Raw genomic sequence first — 17329 nt, forward strand, 5'->3', positions numbered from 1 at the left:
AATTATTATTGTTGATTACTAACTATTTTTTCAAAAAAAATAAACTAATTTAATTAGAGAAATAGAAAATAAAAAAAAAAATAGAATAAAAAACTAAATAAAATTAATTGAGAGAAGCTCATTTGAGCTGTCATATGGCTTATTTTATAATTAAATGAGATTTTTCTAATTAATATAAGAAATAGAAAAACGATGTAAAATTACAAATGCTCAAAAAAATATTGTTATTGGGCATTAGTGGTGCTCAACACCTTCCATAATCGGTGTCATACGATTGGTTAGCGATATTTCCTAAAAGTTATTTTCTTAAGTTTCAAGGGACTCGTTACTTAGTTACACCAATATCAATATGATACGAAGGAGGGTGCTAAGCACCCGTAGTACCTTTTAGCAATTCTCTGCTAAAAAATAAGATAAAACAAAAAGAAACTCACAAAGAGTGACACATCACCGCCCTAAGTATTTACTTTATTAATAGATTTCTAGATTTCTATCAGTTTTTTTTTTTTATTTAACAGTTTTAAGAATATATAAATATTCCGTTAAATTTAACGATATTAGTAGGATTAGTTCTATAAATATATATAAATATTAATATTATTTATTTTAGATTAATTTAAATATATATAAATATTAATATTATTTGGTTTTAAGATAGTTCAATTTATACTAATTTTAGATTAATTTAAATATATATAAATATTAATATATTATTTATAATATTATTATTTTTATTTGTTATTTTATTATATAGATAAATATAAATATTATTTATTAAGATAATTAAATTTATATTAATTTAAATATATAAATATTAATATATTATTTATAATATTATTATTTTAATATTAAAAATAAGTTCAATATATAATATTAATAAATATTTTTTAATATATAATATTAATATATTTATTTTAATAAATTAATAAGTAATTTCCTTATTAATTTATAAATTTTGAAAGGTATTTTTACACAAAATGACTATTTTGACCAATTTTTAACATTTTTAATTTTTAAAATTTTCTTTAATACTTTATTAAAGTTTTATAATTACATATTTACCTTTTGTTCTCCTTCCTCATATCTAGCCCCACTCAGATTTGGATTCAACATGCAATCGCTCACTCTCTCATCAAGCTTATCGAATTTTCACACTCGTCTTCACACAATCACCATATGATTATGTAGCCACTCGTCATCACGCAAAGCCTATTCTCAAGCCACCATTATCGTTTAATTGATGTTTGTAAGATCTTCTTCTTCTTCTTCTTCTTCCCATTTTGCTAAAATTACAAGAATAAAAGTTTAGATTTGATAGCTTTTATAAGAGTTTGTTGTTTATTTGCTTATTTATTAGGGCATTTTACAATTTATACATTATTTTAATTAATTACAAAATATGTGCAAAAAAACTTATTATCATTTTCTCATACATTTTTATATATAATTAAAAACTATTTTTCAATTTCTTTTATAATATATATGGTAATAATTATTGATTATTATATATATGGTAATATTGGCTATGTTTATTTTTATGTTTACAATTATAATAAAAAACATACCAATAATATAAAACATTTTATATATGTGTTTATTTTATTTTCTATTAATCAAACATACTAATTTAATAAACAAAATAATAATATTCACATAAGTTTATTATATGTGTGTTATGTTTATTTTTTAGTAATTTTTTAGAAAATAAATAATATATATATATAAAAAAAAATTGTTTATCTTTATCTTTTTCTTTGTTTATTGTGTCATGTTTATTTTTTCTAATTAAATAATTTTTGGAATTTATAAAGTTATGTTTGTTTATTTATTTTTTGATGTAAGAATTATACTTCAATAGAAAATTCGTTCACTAATTCATTAGAAAATAATCAATATATAGAAACAATAGAAAAAAAATATACTTATTTTAGTATAGTATAAATTGTCTATGTCTATTTTTATGTTTACAATTATAATAAACATACTAATAATATAAAATACTTTGTATATATATATTTATTTTGTTTTCTATTTATTAAACATACTAATTTAATAAACAAAATAATAATATTTAGATATGTTTATTATATCACTCCATGTGTCATGTTTATTTTTAGTAATTTTAAGTATTGATTTATATTTATATACATTAATATTTATAATTTTGATATTGTATTTTATTAAAAAAATCTTATTAAATTATAATAATTCATACTAAAATAGATAATAAACATTTATCTTTTAATAAAAAAAAATAACTCGTTTATTTTTATAAAACTGTTTAATTAATTTTACGAAATTGTTTATTTTGAGTTTTAATAAACATAGTATTATTTAATAATTAAAATGTATGGTTTCATGTAATAAGTTTTCAAAATATATGAGTTTTTAAAATATTTTTTTTTTTTTGCACATTTTTGTAATTATTTGTTTTTGTTGTATATTTATGAAAAAAGCCCTATTTATTATTGATTTTTCTATTTTTCTCATAGATTTTAAGAATTTTGTTCTTATTCCATAAGTTGATTTCTTATATATATACATATAAAAGTACACTTGCTAGGTGTTTGGTGAAATGCCCAAGAGAATTGTTCACTAGCTTAAAGGAATAGGGCATATTTAAATATGATCTATATTTTCTCTTTTTTTATGAATTAGAGATTTTATCTAAATATTTTAATGACTATGTTGATGTAACGTTGTTTATAAGTTGTTTATCTTTTAATTTTTTTTCTACTGTTGTTGTTCTACCAAGTCATCCATTGAAGAGGCTTTCAGAAAAAAATGTGAGATAATGATGATGAGGTTGTAACTTTAAAGATTAATGTATTAATTTTTGTTGTCTTTGTCTGGTTTCAAAGACTTGTTTTGTTATGTTTATATATATATTTTTTATGTATTTAGTTAGAAGAATTGTTCAACCTTAAATGGTTTATGTCTCTCACTTTTTTCTGTTTCTAATTAGTTGTTTTTTAGTTTTAATTTAGTTATTATACAATTCTTATTCTAAGGTTCTTAATTTTTTTTAAAAAAACTTGATCATTAGGTTAGGTCTTATATTTATCAATTGTATTTTAGTTTTAATTGGAATTATTTTAGTTGCATGTTTATTAAGTTTTATAATTACGTTATTTTTTAGTTGTTATATTATTGTTTTAATGTTGTTCAGTACATGATATACTTGCAGTATTGTATAACTATTAATCGTATTTTTATCAGTTCATTGTTTTATTAATGTTGTCATCCTAATATTTTCAAGTGTGTGATACGACCTCTGACGTTGTTGACAAGTGGAAACTTCCAAAGAAAAATATTGTCAAGGTTTATAATTTGCTTTTTCTATTTGTCTTGTTTGAAATATTCTCTAATTGTAGTTCATTCATTTGAAAAAAAAAAATCATAGCAGAAAGTTATTTTATAGTTTGTTTAATGTTGTTTTAACTGTTGTAGGACTTGATTTCTAGTGATGATGAACTTCAAAGTTGATCTGAATAGATTTGTTGTTCATTTCTATTCTTTTGGTAGAATGAAGTGAGTTGCATACATTGAAAGTGTTCAAAGAAAATATTTCAAAGTATTTTAAGAAAGTTGACGCTACTTTACATGAATTAATGATTGAGAAGTGTGTTTTGTTTTGATTGTATGCACTGAAGAGCAACATTTTTTAAGAAATTTTGCTTTTATAATTTTTTAAACATTTTTCTATTTAATTTCACATGTATCTTGCATAGGATATTGAACATTATAATTTTTTTTTTTTTTATATCTTATAGTATAATGAGAAACAATTATTATTATATTTTTAATTTCTACATCAAGTATTGGTATAATTATATATTTTTTTTAAAAAAACAATAGTTGTTAATAGCTTTTAAAATTGTTAATAACCATCTAACAACGTTATAAAAGCATAAAAATAACTGTATATATAATTTAAGGAATTTACAGATTTTAACCACTGAAACTCAATGTACAAATAATGTGAAAACAACATGCTCAAAAAGCAACAAAATCAAAAAACGTATTTACAAATTTAAAACAACAGTAAAATAACAAATAATGTTATTACTAAATATAAGTAATTTTTCTTCATATTTACAATATCTTCCTATTAATCCCCCCCACTTTATTTAAAATCAATATTATGTGTGGTCTCATATTATTATACATGTCTTACTGTAAGAAATAAGATAAATTTTTGTTTTGACATGTAAAATTCTATTTTTTACTTGTTGAACAACTAATGTAGTGTATACTAAATTGTTATCAACAACACGAAAACAACTTGATTTTATGTAATATTTTTATGTTGCAAAAACAACACAAAAAATACTTCACAATAATATGAAAACAACTTAATTATTCTTTTGTAGATATTGTGTGGTTTTTGTTGCTTTCAACCAAAATAATATCGATTGATGAACAAATAATTATAGCAAAGACACAAAATAACTCAAAATCAACTACTAATGTTGTTATTGCATTAGTATATATAAATTTTCTTCATATTTGCAATATCTTCTTGTCACATTCAGTTATATTTGTGTTGTTATTGTATTGCCTGTACATTTAACTTTTAATTTTAGGAAAATAAAAAAACAACGTAAATGAAATTTAAAAACAACGTAAACGCAACATATTTTTGTATTGAAATTTTAACATATACTCATTATTCTTTTCATATTTTCCAGAAATTCAATGCATTAGTTTTTTTCTAGATTTTCGAAAATCATAAAACAAAATAGTAAAACATTATAAGGCTACATGAGAGCAATATAATGAGGTTACTTTCAATGATTAAACAAAGTCAGCTCAAGGAAGGGGATCACATCTACTGCAACAATAGAGCTCACACCTACTCTCATTATGGTAATAATAATGTATTAATATTTCATTTGTGAGTTGTGACTATTATAAGGGCTTTTTTTTTTCTTTGTAATTACGATATATTTGCAAGAATATACATGGGAGATGACTAAGTTATCCATTTCACAAGAACAAATACAAAAACATTAAATAACAACCTAGTTATGAAGGAAAACATTTAAAATATTAGTAGCTTGTATTTTTTTAATTGTATAGTATAAACAACACATAACAAACTTTACTACAACTTAAAAGTAACTTGGTTTAATATAGTATTTTTAAATTAAAGATAAGATGTTTCAAAATAATGCAAACGAAACTTCATAACAACATGAAAATAACATTTTTGTTCTTTTTTTTTTTTCTTTTTATATATATTTTGAAATTTATGTTTATACTTTCATCTTTTCAATTTTTATTTTTAATGTTGAAAATTATGGAAAGATTAATCCTACTGAATAAATAATTCAATTATTTTTAGATGGGATGAGTCAAGATGTTATGATATAATATTTTTTTTTCTACAATTATTTCTTTATTTCATTATTTATTATTCTTAATAATAAAGTTACATCAATTTCTTATTATTTTTGTGTTGTTATTGTATTTTTTGTACATCTTTTATTTTACGATCATGGACAACAAAAAAAATACATGACAACTACGTTAAAACAACATAGTTTTATTTTAAAATTTTAAAACGCACTCACTGTTCTCATTATACTACCCAGAAACTTCAATTCATTGTTTTCATTCTAGATTTTCAAAAAATACCAGAAAATACTAAAATATATGAACTAAAACCACCAATATATGTGAATCAATTAAACAACAATTGATTAAAAAAATAATTAAAGCAAACATACTAATCAAAATCAGATTTGTTTTTACTAAGATAAACCCAGAAAATTTGTCAAGTAATTAAGCGTTTATGGAGATTTGCCTCAAACGTGACCTACTCTTGTCAACTTTTCATGGAGATCTCTATTGCTGGTCGTGTTGCCATGGCTGATCGGAAAAAGCTTCTTGCCGGAGTTCATGGTGATCGGTAAAGCTTTCTCGTCGGCATTCATGGTGATCAGCAAAAGCTTCTACATTATTGGTGGTGTTGTTTGGAGAAGTTACATCGATATGGAGTAGATATTAGATTGTTTGGGTGAGCTAGTGATGATTTCATATCTAAAATATTTGAAAAAGTTATTTTGGGAAGGTCATTGTAGAGACCGTATTTTTGAAAAAAAAAAACTTTGAGTTTTCCTTTTTTGTTTAATTTTCTATATGAGAGTAAAAAAATAAAGTTTTACTAAAATAAAGCTACATGAGAAAAAATCCCAATTTCAAAAGGGATAATTACATAATGCACTATTTTTTGCAAAAAAAAAAAATTACATTATTACATTTAAAGAATTTTTTTTACATTTTTACAGTTTTTCATAAAAATAACATGAAAACAACAAGAAAACTACATAAAAGTAACATGAAAATAACATTTAAATAACATCAAAATAACAACAAAAAATAACATGCAGATAACAAAAAATCAACAACAAATTAACAAAAGTACAACATAAAAAAGACCGTATTTTCTATAAATAAAATTAAAAAAATTGTAAAAATATTTAAAATTCCGTGAAACCGTAATTTTGTAATTTTTTTATTGTTTTTTGTGTATTTGTAAAATTATCCCATTTTAAAAATACACAACAAAAATAAAAATTAAAAAATATAAACAATAACCTAGTATATAAATTGATGTTAGATTACAGGCCTCGATATTTTACATAACAGACCACGTGTCGTGTGGTGTAGTGGTAGAGATTGCCTTTACTGGCATCCTCCCTTACTTGGGTCAAGGGTTCGAAACCTACCCCAGCCCCTCTTGAAAGAGATTTAAGAAAGACTTGGTTCTTGCTGGAGGTGATGCCATCTGTGTGATGGGAACCCTTGAGGTGACTACCGTGACCCAATTAAAGAAGGCTGAGGTATAAAGTCCATATGGCTAACATGTGGTCCCCGAGATTGCCAAAAATGACCGAAGAGGTTGAGAAAGGATCTGCCCCACGTTATCCTTTTTTTTTTTGGATCAAAATTCATATATATATGTAATACTTCTTAATGGGTATAACCCATTGATGGGTAGTAAATAAATTTAACTATAAATATTAATTTTAAAAATATTAAGCTATTAGATTGTGATCCGATGGCGAATAATAAAAGAGAAATTCAAATTTCTACACTTAAATTAGCTACTTAATTAAAAATAAGTTTATATGAAAAATATTTAAGTAAAACTCAATATTTTTTCATCATTTTTTTGCCGAATTTGTTTTTTTTTTTCAGCCGATGAAACAACCTCAGCCCATATAATGAAAAAGTGAGAGATTTTTCTAATTAAATAGAAAAATTAAGCATAAAAACTCAATATTACCCATTCATGGGTAATACCCACTAAAAGTGCACCCTTTAATAAAAATATTAAATTTTGTATCAAATTTTACAATTATGTATTGAGATACAATAATAAAAATTGATATAAATATATTATAGTCTTTTTTGGGATTATTTTACAAATACACAAAAATAATAAAAAAAAAATTACAAAAATACAATTGTTCAGAATTTTAAATATTTTTATAATTTTATTTACAAAAAATACAATTTTTTAATATATTTTTATATTATAAATTTATTGTGTGAAATATAACACCATTTTTACATTGACTACTCATTACAACCCAATCACAACTTTTGAAAAACTGGGCTTGGGAACTTAACAAAAAAAAGAAAAGAAAAGAAAACTGGGCTTGGGAGTGGTTGGATGAGATTGCATAATATAAGATTAATTATCATAAAGAGAATAGGGGGAAAAGGAAAAAGTGATCGTCGCCTGAGAGATTCGAACTCTCGCGGGGAAACCCCATGTACTTAGCAGGCACACGCCTTAACCACTCGGCCAAAGCGACTTTATTGTTAAGACATCTCTCTGTTATGTACATTATTATTAGCAGTCTGATATAAACTTATTTGTAGGAAAAAAGTAATGTCTTTCATATATAGACAATCATTTTTATATTGGCAAAAATATATATATATATATATATATTCATATTCTATTATAGTTAAAAATATTTGTTTTGTTGCTTCTCACATAAAATTTAATTATTCAATATAATAGAATAATGTTATTAAACACTAGTGTTATCAGAAGCAATGAGGGTGGAATCATGTGAAATTACATGACTCCACTTAACTTTTAATAAATTATTTTTTTACATATTCTCATATTTACTCCCACAAAATAAAATTTTTCATTTTTACCATTATATATTTTTATTTTTGTCTTTGTAAAATTATAATTTTCATTTTTATTTCACATATTTTCATATTTATTCTATAAAAAAAAGTCATTTTCATTTATTTATGTCCCCAAAAGATTAATATTTTTCTTTTCTATAAGAATATATATTTTTTAGAGTAATTTGCAGCATAAAGACCTAAATTTTATGTCATGTAGCAGATAAGTACTTAAGTCGTATTTTTGGCGGTAAAAATACCTTCCGTCACACTCCTATAACTTCTGCAAGTACCTCTCCATTTTCTTCCAAGTAAGTGTTCACGTGTCATCCTTTTATTAGTCCACATCATTTAAATTATATCTCTTATTTAAAAATTCATTTAGGCATTTTGAAATTAGAAAAATACATAATAAAATTAATAAAATATCTCATAAAATTAAAAAATCATTTTTTTTTTCCTCTTCTTCTTCTTCTTCTTCTTCTTCTTCTTCTTCTTCTTCTTCTTCTTCTTCTTCTTCTTTAAAATTTATCATCCCTTTGGTTCTCTTTTTTTATTTCCATCTATTTGATTCTCATTCTCTCTATTGCAAACTATAACTTTGCTTCTCTATCTATTAGTAAAGCTAAAAACCCCAAATTATAATCCTACCACACATGCACACATTAACTTGTAGTTTGAGAAGCTTTTGACAATCATAGATGAAAGCTATACAAAAGATGATTCAGAGAAACACACCATTAACGATTGAGGATTGGGCAGATCGAGTCTTCAAAAACGACTTGATCGACCACCTTCCTATACTTAGGCAACCACCACCGCAAGCTCAGGAAGGTACAATAAGGATGTGGCTTTCCATTTTGAGACTTTTAAATTCGAGGTTGATGCATCGGATGAGTTCTCTTGGCAAACAGGTAACCAATTTATGGGGTTTTTTTTTTTTCTACTTTGAATAAAAAATTTGATATTTACTTTTAGATCTATTTGAATGGAAATCGCTTAGGGATTGGAAGAGAAGATCGATTGAAAGAGATAGATCTAGTGGAAAAATAATTTAGAGACGTGCAACTTTGAGAATCAATATTTGTACATTTTGTTTCATGCTTTGGTATTATAATATGTGTTGTGTATATATTATGGAAAACCATTTCAATTGTACAAATCTGAGTTTTTTGGGTTTTTTTTCCTAAGTTTTTTTTTTCTTGAATCTGGTTTTGGATATGTTGAGGATGATGAACAGTAATTTTGGATGATGGCAATGGCTGAGAATGATGATTACGGTGATGACTTTTTTTTTAAAAAAAATCATGTAAATTGATGTTTTAAGAAAAAAAAAAGGTAAGAATAATTTTTAGGTTTCAAAATACATTTTTATTTTTTTTTATACATTTTAAATATATATTTTTTTTAATTTTAAAATAATTTTTAAATAAGTTTAAATGAATTTTAAAATAAAAAATAAAATTAATGATGTGGACTAATAAAAGAGTGACACGTGGACACTTACCTGGAAGAAAACGGAGAGGTACCTACGGAAGTTCTAAGAGTGTGACGAAATGTATTTTTATCGCCAAAAATATAACGTAGGTACTTATATGCTACCTAGCATAAAACTTACGTATTTATGTCATAAATTACTCTTTTTTTATTAATAAGCTATTTTTGCAGAATAAAGTTTTTTTTTACCGTCTTAACATTTACTATTGGCTCCGCCACTGGTGGTGTCTAAAACTTTTTAAAAGTTATTATATTAAAGTTTATGGGATCCAAAACTTAATTGCACCAATAGTGATATTGATACGTAAGAGAGTGTTAAGTACCACTGATACCTTTTAGTATTTCTCAACATAATAACACCGTAACTTCCATGTGGCTATTTAATGAATATTGCTATTGGACATCTTAATGTGCCCAATACCACACTGATGTAGCGCATTCTGAATGATAAGTGGTTTTCTATATTTTTATTGAATCAAAATGTGTAGAATTAATATTAATTTACACCAATAATAATATACCACATCGTGTGGTACTTGACACCTTATTTTGTTCCATAGTATTTTTCTTTTGACAAAACAAGAAAAGAGAAATGATTGCTAAGTTGTCATATTTCTATTTTCCTTTTAATAATAACCTAAAGCGTACTTACATAAAAGATAATCTTTCTTCTCTCTCTTTTTCCTTGAAATGGTTAATGCTTTCTTTCACATTTTGTCTCATCAATTCTTTGTAAAAATGTAAAGAATTCTACAGCGTAACTAGTTATTAGTTACTATTATTACAAAAATAGGAGGGATAACTATTTGAAATAGTACAATATTACTAATGTATGGAAAGAATACCATATATAAAAAGGATATTGGCGGCTAAACCACCTGAACTTTACGGTTTGTAACAGTTAACCAAAAAAACTGAAATTTTAGCGGTATAACTACCTAAACCCTGGTTCCGTTTTGCTCTGTACACCTCCGTCCAAAAATTACAGTTAAGTGCCACGGTAAACTGTCCGCGTGTACACACTTGTACACGTGGCAAATTTTTAGTGGTCCACGTAATATTAGTTTTAAAAAATAATTATAAATATTTAAAAAAAAATTAAAAATCAGAAAAAAAAAATTTATTTTTTTTATTTTAAAAATTTTAAAAAATTATTAAATTAATTTTTTTTTTCTTTTTCTATTTTCTTCTTCTTTCTTCTTCTTCTTCTTCTTCTTCTTTCTTCTTTCCTCTTCTTTTTCTATAGACCCTCCCAGGCTAGGCCCTCTTTCTCTCTGGTCTCACCACCGGAGCCAAAGCACCAGACTGGAGGCGATCTCTTTCTCTCTCCTAATCTTCTCTTTTTCTTTTCTTCTTCTTCTTCTTCTTCTTTTCTAGTCTCTTCTCTCTCTCTCTCTCTCTCTCTCTCTCTCTCTCTCTCTCTCTCTCTCTCTCTGTCTCTCTCTTCGTACGTGGTGGTCGCCGGAGGAATTGGTCGAGAGATTGGGGAGAGGAGGAGGTCGAGGTTTTGGGTTTCGGGGCTTGAGGGTTTTGGGTTTTAGGGTTTTGGGTCTCGGGGTTTTAGATTGAGAGATTGGGGAGAGGAGGAGGTCCGTTGGTGGCTCCGATGCCCCACAAGGGGGTCGGGGGTGTCGCCGGCGTGAGGGTTGGCTAGGGTTTGCTAGGGTTTTTTAGTGAAGAAGAGGAATAAGAAAAGAAAAAGGAAAGGGAAAAAAAGAAAGAAAGAAAAAAGAAAAAAAGAAAATAAAAAAATAATTTTTAATTTTTTTTTCTTCTGATTTTTTAATTTTTTTTTAAATATTTATAATTATTTTTTAAAACTAATATTGCGTGGACCACTAAAAATTTACCACGTTAAAAGTGTGTACACGTGGACAGTCCACCGTGACACTTAACTGTGATTTTTGGACGGAGGTGTACAGAGCAAAACGAAACCAGGGTTTAGGTAGTTATGCCGCCAAAATTTCAGTTTTTGTGGTTAATTGTTACAAACCGTAAAGTTCAAGTGGTTTAGCCGCCAATATTCCTATATAAAATGTATAGGTTACTTTTTTATTGTCCATTACTTAATTTTAAGATAGAACTCAATCCTGCACACTCACCATCATATCTCAAATTTTAACAATAATGGTACTCCACACAATACAAAATTATGTGCATTGAGTTATCTAGTATCTGATATTGTGTTTAGAAAATATACACTGAGTAGTGAATACAATACTTATTGTTTTAATGAGGCTTGCCTTAGTCTTGTATCTGATAGTCTATTAAAATATATTGATGCTAATGCGTCAAAGACATAGAGATACTTATTTTGGCAATGATGCTTCTTTTTTATCATCATTGCCAAAAAATAGTCATTCTAGCAATAAAAAGTTAAGAAAAATTTGATAATGCATGCTTAAATTAAGTGTAAGGTCTTTTAATATTTTACTCTAAACAATATAAGAATTTAATAATCTAAAAACCCTTAATCCCAATAATATTCTCCCCATTTGAAACTCTCTCTCTCTCTCTCTCTCTCTCTCTCTCTCTCTCTCTCTCTCTCTCTCTCTCTCTCTCTCTCTCTCTCTCTCTCTCTCTCTCTCTCTCTCTCTGTAACACCCTAACTAGCATAGGCATGTTAACGTGATTTTTAACGTACTGTGCAGCTCGTTGCTAATCAACGAGGTTATTGGAAAAGCCTTAATAATTAAAATTTTGCTTTTTAATTAAAACATAACATATTATACATATAATATTCAGGGATCCCGTTTATAAAATACAATTACAAAAGTTTGCTATTCATTTACAAAAGATTTGTCGCCCAATGACTAAACAACAGAAGCTTGATGTCCCGAGGATCGTACGCTCCAGGCCTAACTGCCTCGACATGTACAATCTTCACCTGCTCGCTCTCACGGCTCCTCAGCTTTAGCCTTGCCCTTACCTACACATAGTAATAACACTTTGAGTCGACAGACTCAGTAAGAAAAGCATAACATAATAAACATACTAAATCCCTGTTGGAAATTATTTTACCAGGATCTTAGATATACTCACAAGTATGTTGATTAACACCCTAAATATGAACTTCTAAAACGATTATAAAATAAACACATATAAAGTATGAGAAACCTTATATTGGGTGCAGCGGAATATTATGTCTCCTTCCGTTCAGATCTCTAACCCTTGTATCCTTTCTGTCGCAGAGTATTATCAAGATCTGAACCTGGATCTCTTTCTCTCCTTCTTTAGTGCTGAAACTCCTTCTAGTTGAATGTCTTTCTTCACGATCTTCCTCACTATGATTGAGGTATCACTTGCTATGCGTGGGCACTACTCTAACACTAAGTGGTTCGAAATTATTCAAGGAAGAAGAAGAGTATGAAGGTGGCGGCTAGGGTTTAGAAGAGAAGGCTCAGGTTTTCTCTGAAGGAAATCAGAAGTAAAAGTGTAAATTTCCTGAAGCTTTCACTATCTATTTATAGCATTCCACTAGGGTTAGGTTTGAATTATTTGGCATTAAAATAATAAAAATATCAGATGATAAACCCGATAAAAGTGGCTGGCCATGGCTATGTGGATTTGGGCCTCACTTTTTGCAATTTTGCAATTTTATCATTTCTGCATCTCATTTTCTCAAAAACGACAATTTTCAAATTCAACCATTTAAATGCCACTTCTAACTATTTAATAACTATAAATAATTATTAAATAATATTGTCATGTATCATATTTATTAATTGAACCATACAAATTATCATAATTAATAAATATGCCCTAAAAACTCTTTCTTTACAATTTCGCCCTTACTTAGTGAAAAATTCACAAATAGACATAGTCTAATTTGAGAATTATAATTGATTAATCAAAACCAATTAAATGAGTCTTACAAGTAATATTGTCTCAACTAGTGGGGGGACCATGGGTCTATATAACCAAGCTTCCAATAAGCAGATCAAGAATTTATAACCTAAATTCACTGACTTATTAATTCTTCGTTGAATCCACGCATAGAACTTAGAATTGCACTCTCAGTATATAGAACGCTCTATATGTTCCACCATATAGACACGTCATTAGTTATCCATTGTTATAATCCTAATTTGATCAATGATCCTCTATATGAATGATCTACACTGTAAAGGGATTAGATTACTGTTACACCCTACAATGTATTTTATCCTTAAAACACTTAACCCCGTATAAATGATATTTCAGCTATGTGAAATGAGTACTCCACCATTTATTTTCGTTTGGTCAAGCTCGAAGGAGATCATCCTTTACTTACTATTCGCCAGATAGAAGCTATAGATTCCATGTTTATGTTAGCGCTCCCACTCAATTGCACTACCGTGTTCCCAAAATGTACGTATCACCCTGACCCAAAAGTAGGCTTAACTAACAAATCAAAGAACACGAATAACACTCTTGAGATTGAGCCTAATCATAACAGGATTAAGATCATTTGATCTAGGATCAACTAGGCGATATTGACTTGAATAGATATTACGGTAAGTTTAATAAATCTAAGTCAAAGTTCAATATCGGTCCCTTCCGATGCATACTCCATGCACCTAACCTGAGCTTTACTTTAACCAATGCTCTGGAAAGAACATAGCATTTCTCCAAATGCAAGTAAACTCTGTTGTAGATTATCATATCAGTAAAACCCTGTGTCTGATAAATCTAGGAATCTTTATTCACATAGTCATGTTTACTTTCCAATGTGTTGACAACACAATAAACATGATCAAGTATGTGAAAAGGGTTTCAGATGAATTTATAAATCAAATAGACAAGCAATTGATAAGATGAACCAAAACATACACAAATGAATGAAAAATACTTCTGTTTCTTTATTGATGTTGAATAAAATGGATTACATTGAAATGGAGTTTTATTTAGGGCATAAAACCCAACAAACTCCCACTTGCACTAATATAAAACTAATCAGTACATATCAATTAATCCTAAATTCTGACGGTGCTTTTCAAATGCAGTCACGGCCAAGACTTTGGTGAATGGATCAGCTAAGTTGTCTTCTGTGTCCACTTTCTCAACTAGTACATCCCCTTTTGCCACATATTCTCTGATGATGTGATACTTCCTTTCTATGTGTTTGCTTCTCTTGTGGCTTCGAGGTTCCTTACCATTGGCTATTGCTCCATTATTATCACAAAGTAGGACCAGAGGCTTTTCCATTCCAGGCACGACACCGATACTGGTGAAGAACTTTCTTAGCCAGACAAGCTCTTTAGCAGATTCTGCTGCAGCTATGTATTCTGCTTCCATCGTCGAGTCCGATATCACGGTTTGTTTTGCACTTCTCCAAACTACTGCTCCACCCCCAAGAGTAAACACCATCCCAGATGTAGATTTCCTGTCTTCAAGACATGCCTGGAAATCTGAATCAGTATAGCCTATGGGATTTAAAGCACCACCCTTGTAGACTAATACTAGATTTCTTGTACTCTTTAAGTATTTTAGAATATACTTAACTGCATTCCAATGTTCCTCTCCTGGATTAGACTGATACCTGCTCACGATTCCAACTGCATAGCAGATGTCAGGTCTAGTGCATAACATTGCATACATTAGACTTCCAACTGCAGAAGCATAGGGAACTTTCGCCATAAACCACTACCAAACCAGCTCTAAACATAATTTCTATCCATAATTTAACTTCGAAAATAACATCAACAACAGTAGCAACCCCGGAGAACAAAAATCTAAATCATGGAAAAACTCTTAACTTGAAATCTAAGAAACTAAAGAGAAGATTGCAAGAGGCTTTACCTTAGCTTGGATTATACTTAGAACTGCTGCAAAACACTGAAATGAAGGAGCAAAAATAAGAACCCTAGCTGGTTCTAGGTGGGTTCGAAAAGAGAGAGGGAGAGATTGAGAGTGAAAATGCTATCTTTTCTAACTTTTCCTATTTTTGTATAAAATGAATAAAAGATGTTTATTAACTTATAACATCCGCATAAAATAAATTGAAGATTGATTAATTAATTTATCTAAGGTCACAAAATGACAAAAAGGCTAATGGGGCAAAATGACCATTTTGCCCCTCCCACACTAAAAGTCAAAAAGGACACTAAGGGTATCTTGAGAAATTCTAAATTCCCGATTAATCTCGATATTCCCTGTAAAGACCGCTTAGTTTAATTTGGAAATTAGCAGTTAATCATGTTTTATTATGAAAATTATTTATAGCTATTTAAATAATTATTTATACTGTTATTATTGAATTCTGAGATGCATTTTATGTCATTTAGTAGTTTTCATAATTTTGCATTTCCGGTGCCCGGTAACATGGAACTCGGTGTTTGGCTCAGTAAAATCACAACTTAGTATGTTAGTAGTGTGGGACGGTTTAGTAGACATTGGGAATGTCGGGAATGGCCGGGAATTTAGAATTTCCCAAAAATACCCCTTTTAGTGACTTATGTGATTTTAGTGTGAAGGGGCAAAATGGTCATTTTGCCCCATTATTAGTTTGTCCTTTAGTGGACTTTTATTTGGTTAATTATATGTGTTGTATTATGTTTTGTTGGCTGAAGTAAATGGTTTATATGCATTTAATTTTATTTTCCAAAGTTTAAAAATTACAAAGTTAGAAAATTAGAAAAAAGTTGGAAAACTCTCTCTCTTTTCCTCTCTCTTTTTTGGCCATTTGAGGCAGCAAGAAAAGTGGATTTTCCTCTTCAATTTCAAATGATTTTAAGCAAGTTAGAGTGATTCTAGTTGAGGTAATTCTTGTCTAACTTCTTTACTTTTGTCTTCTTGAAAAATGATGAAAAAATGAGTAATGCATGGATGATTTTGATGATGTTGCTGCTGCTAGTTTTTGTTGTTGTTTCTATGTTTAAAATGTTGAATTAAATATGTTTTGTTAGGTTGAAATGCATGCTAGTTTTTCTTGCTTTAGTTGGATAATTTTCTTGTTAAAAAGCTATGGTTTTCAAAGTGAAAATTGAGGATTTGGTGGCTGTAGTTATTGCATGAATTAGGATTTGTTTTCTACATTGTTTTTATGCTTGATTATGTAGTTCTAAGCTAGTTTTGAGGCTTGTAAGTGAGCTTTAGCCAAATTTGAGTTTGAACTCAAAGTTTGGAGCTCACATGGTGATTTTTAATTCTGTGCTTTCTAGGCTGTATTGATACTTTAGAATTGTTCTATAGGATGTTTAGAACAGGTCTGGAAGGTTTTGTGTGATTTGGATTTGATTTGGTTGAGTTATGAATTTTTGAATTTCTGCCTGCGAGGAACCGGAATTCCGGTTGTGCATCCGGAATTCCGGATGGGTTTTGAAAATTCTCAGAACCGGAATTCCGGTTGGACAACCGGTCTGCCGGTTGGGTGATTTTCAGAAACCCTAGTTTTCCTCGTTTTTATGTTATTTGGGGTATTGCCATGCTTTTTATCGATAGGGAAACTTTTAGTTCCTAGTTTAAGTCCCCGAGAAGTGATTTAGTGTATCACTTATAGTGTTGTGATTTTTATGGTTTAGGAGCCTGTAATCCGCCGCGCAGATAGTTCCAGTCAGGTTGACCGGCACACCTGAATTCAGAATTGAGGTAAGATTAGTATAACAGTATGCATATGTAGATTACATGTTTAGCGTGCATGTTAGGAAGCCTATTAGATTACATTAGATATGTATGTTGGCTTCGAACCATC

At 28.3% G+C, this 17329-nt stretch overlaps 1 long non-coding RNA gene and 1 other non-coding gene across 2 annotated transcripts; one reads left to right on the plus strand and one right to left on the minus strand.

Annotated features, from left to right (window-relative positions):
* Window positions 1-7747: 7747 nt before the first annotated feature.
* TRNAS-GCU (transfer RNA serine (anticodon GCU)) lies at window positions 7748-7829 on the minus strand. The gene has a single exon. It is a non-coding gene; the product is annotated as a tRNA-Ser (tRNA).
* A 665-nt stretch (window positions 7830-8494) lies between these two features.
* On the plus strand, window positions 8495-9350 carry LOC133030747 (uncharacterized). Its single transcript, XR_009684286.1, has 2 exons — window positions 8495-9074; window positions 9164-9350. It is a non-coding gene; the product is annotated as an uncharacterized LOC133030747 (long non-coding RNA).
* The last annotated feature ends 7979 nt before the right edge of the window (window positions 9351-17329 follow it).

This window comes from Cannabis sativa, chromosome 9, assembly GCF_029168945.1.
Source record: "Cannabis sativa cultivar Pink pepper isolate KNU-18-1 chromosome 9, ASM2916894v1, whole genome shotgun sequence".
Classification (NCBI taxonomy): domain Eukaryota; kingdom Viridiplantae; phylum Streptophyta; class Magnoliopsida; order Rosales; family Cannabaceae; genus Cannabis; species Cannabis sativa.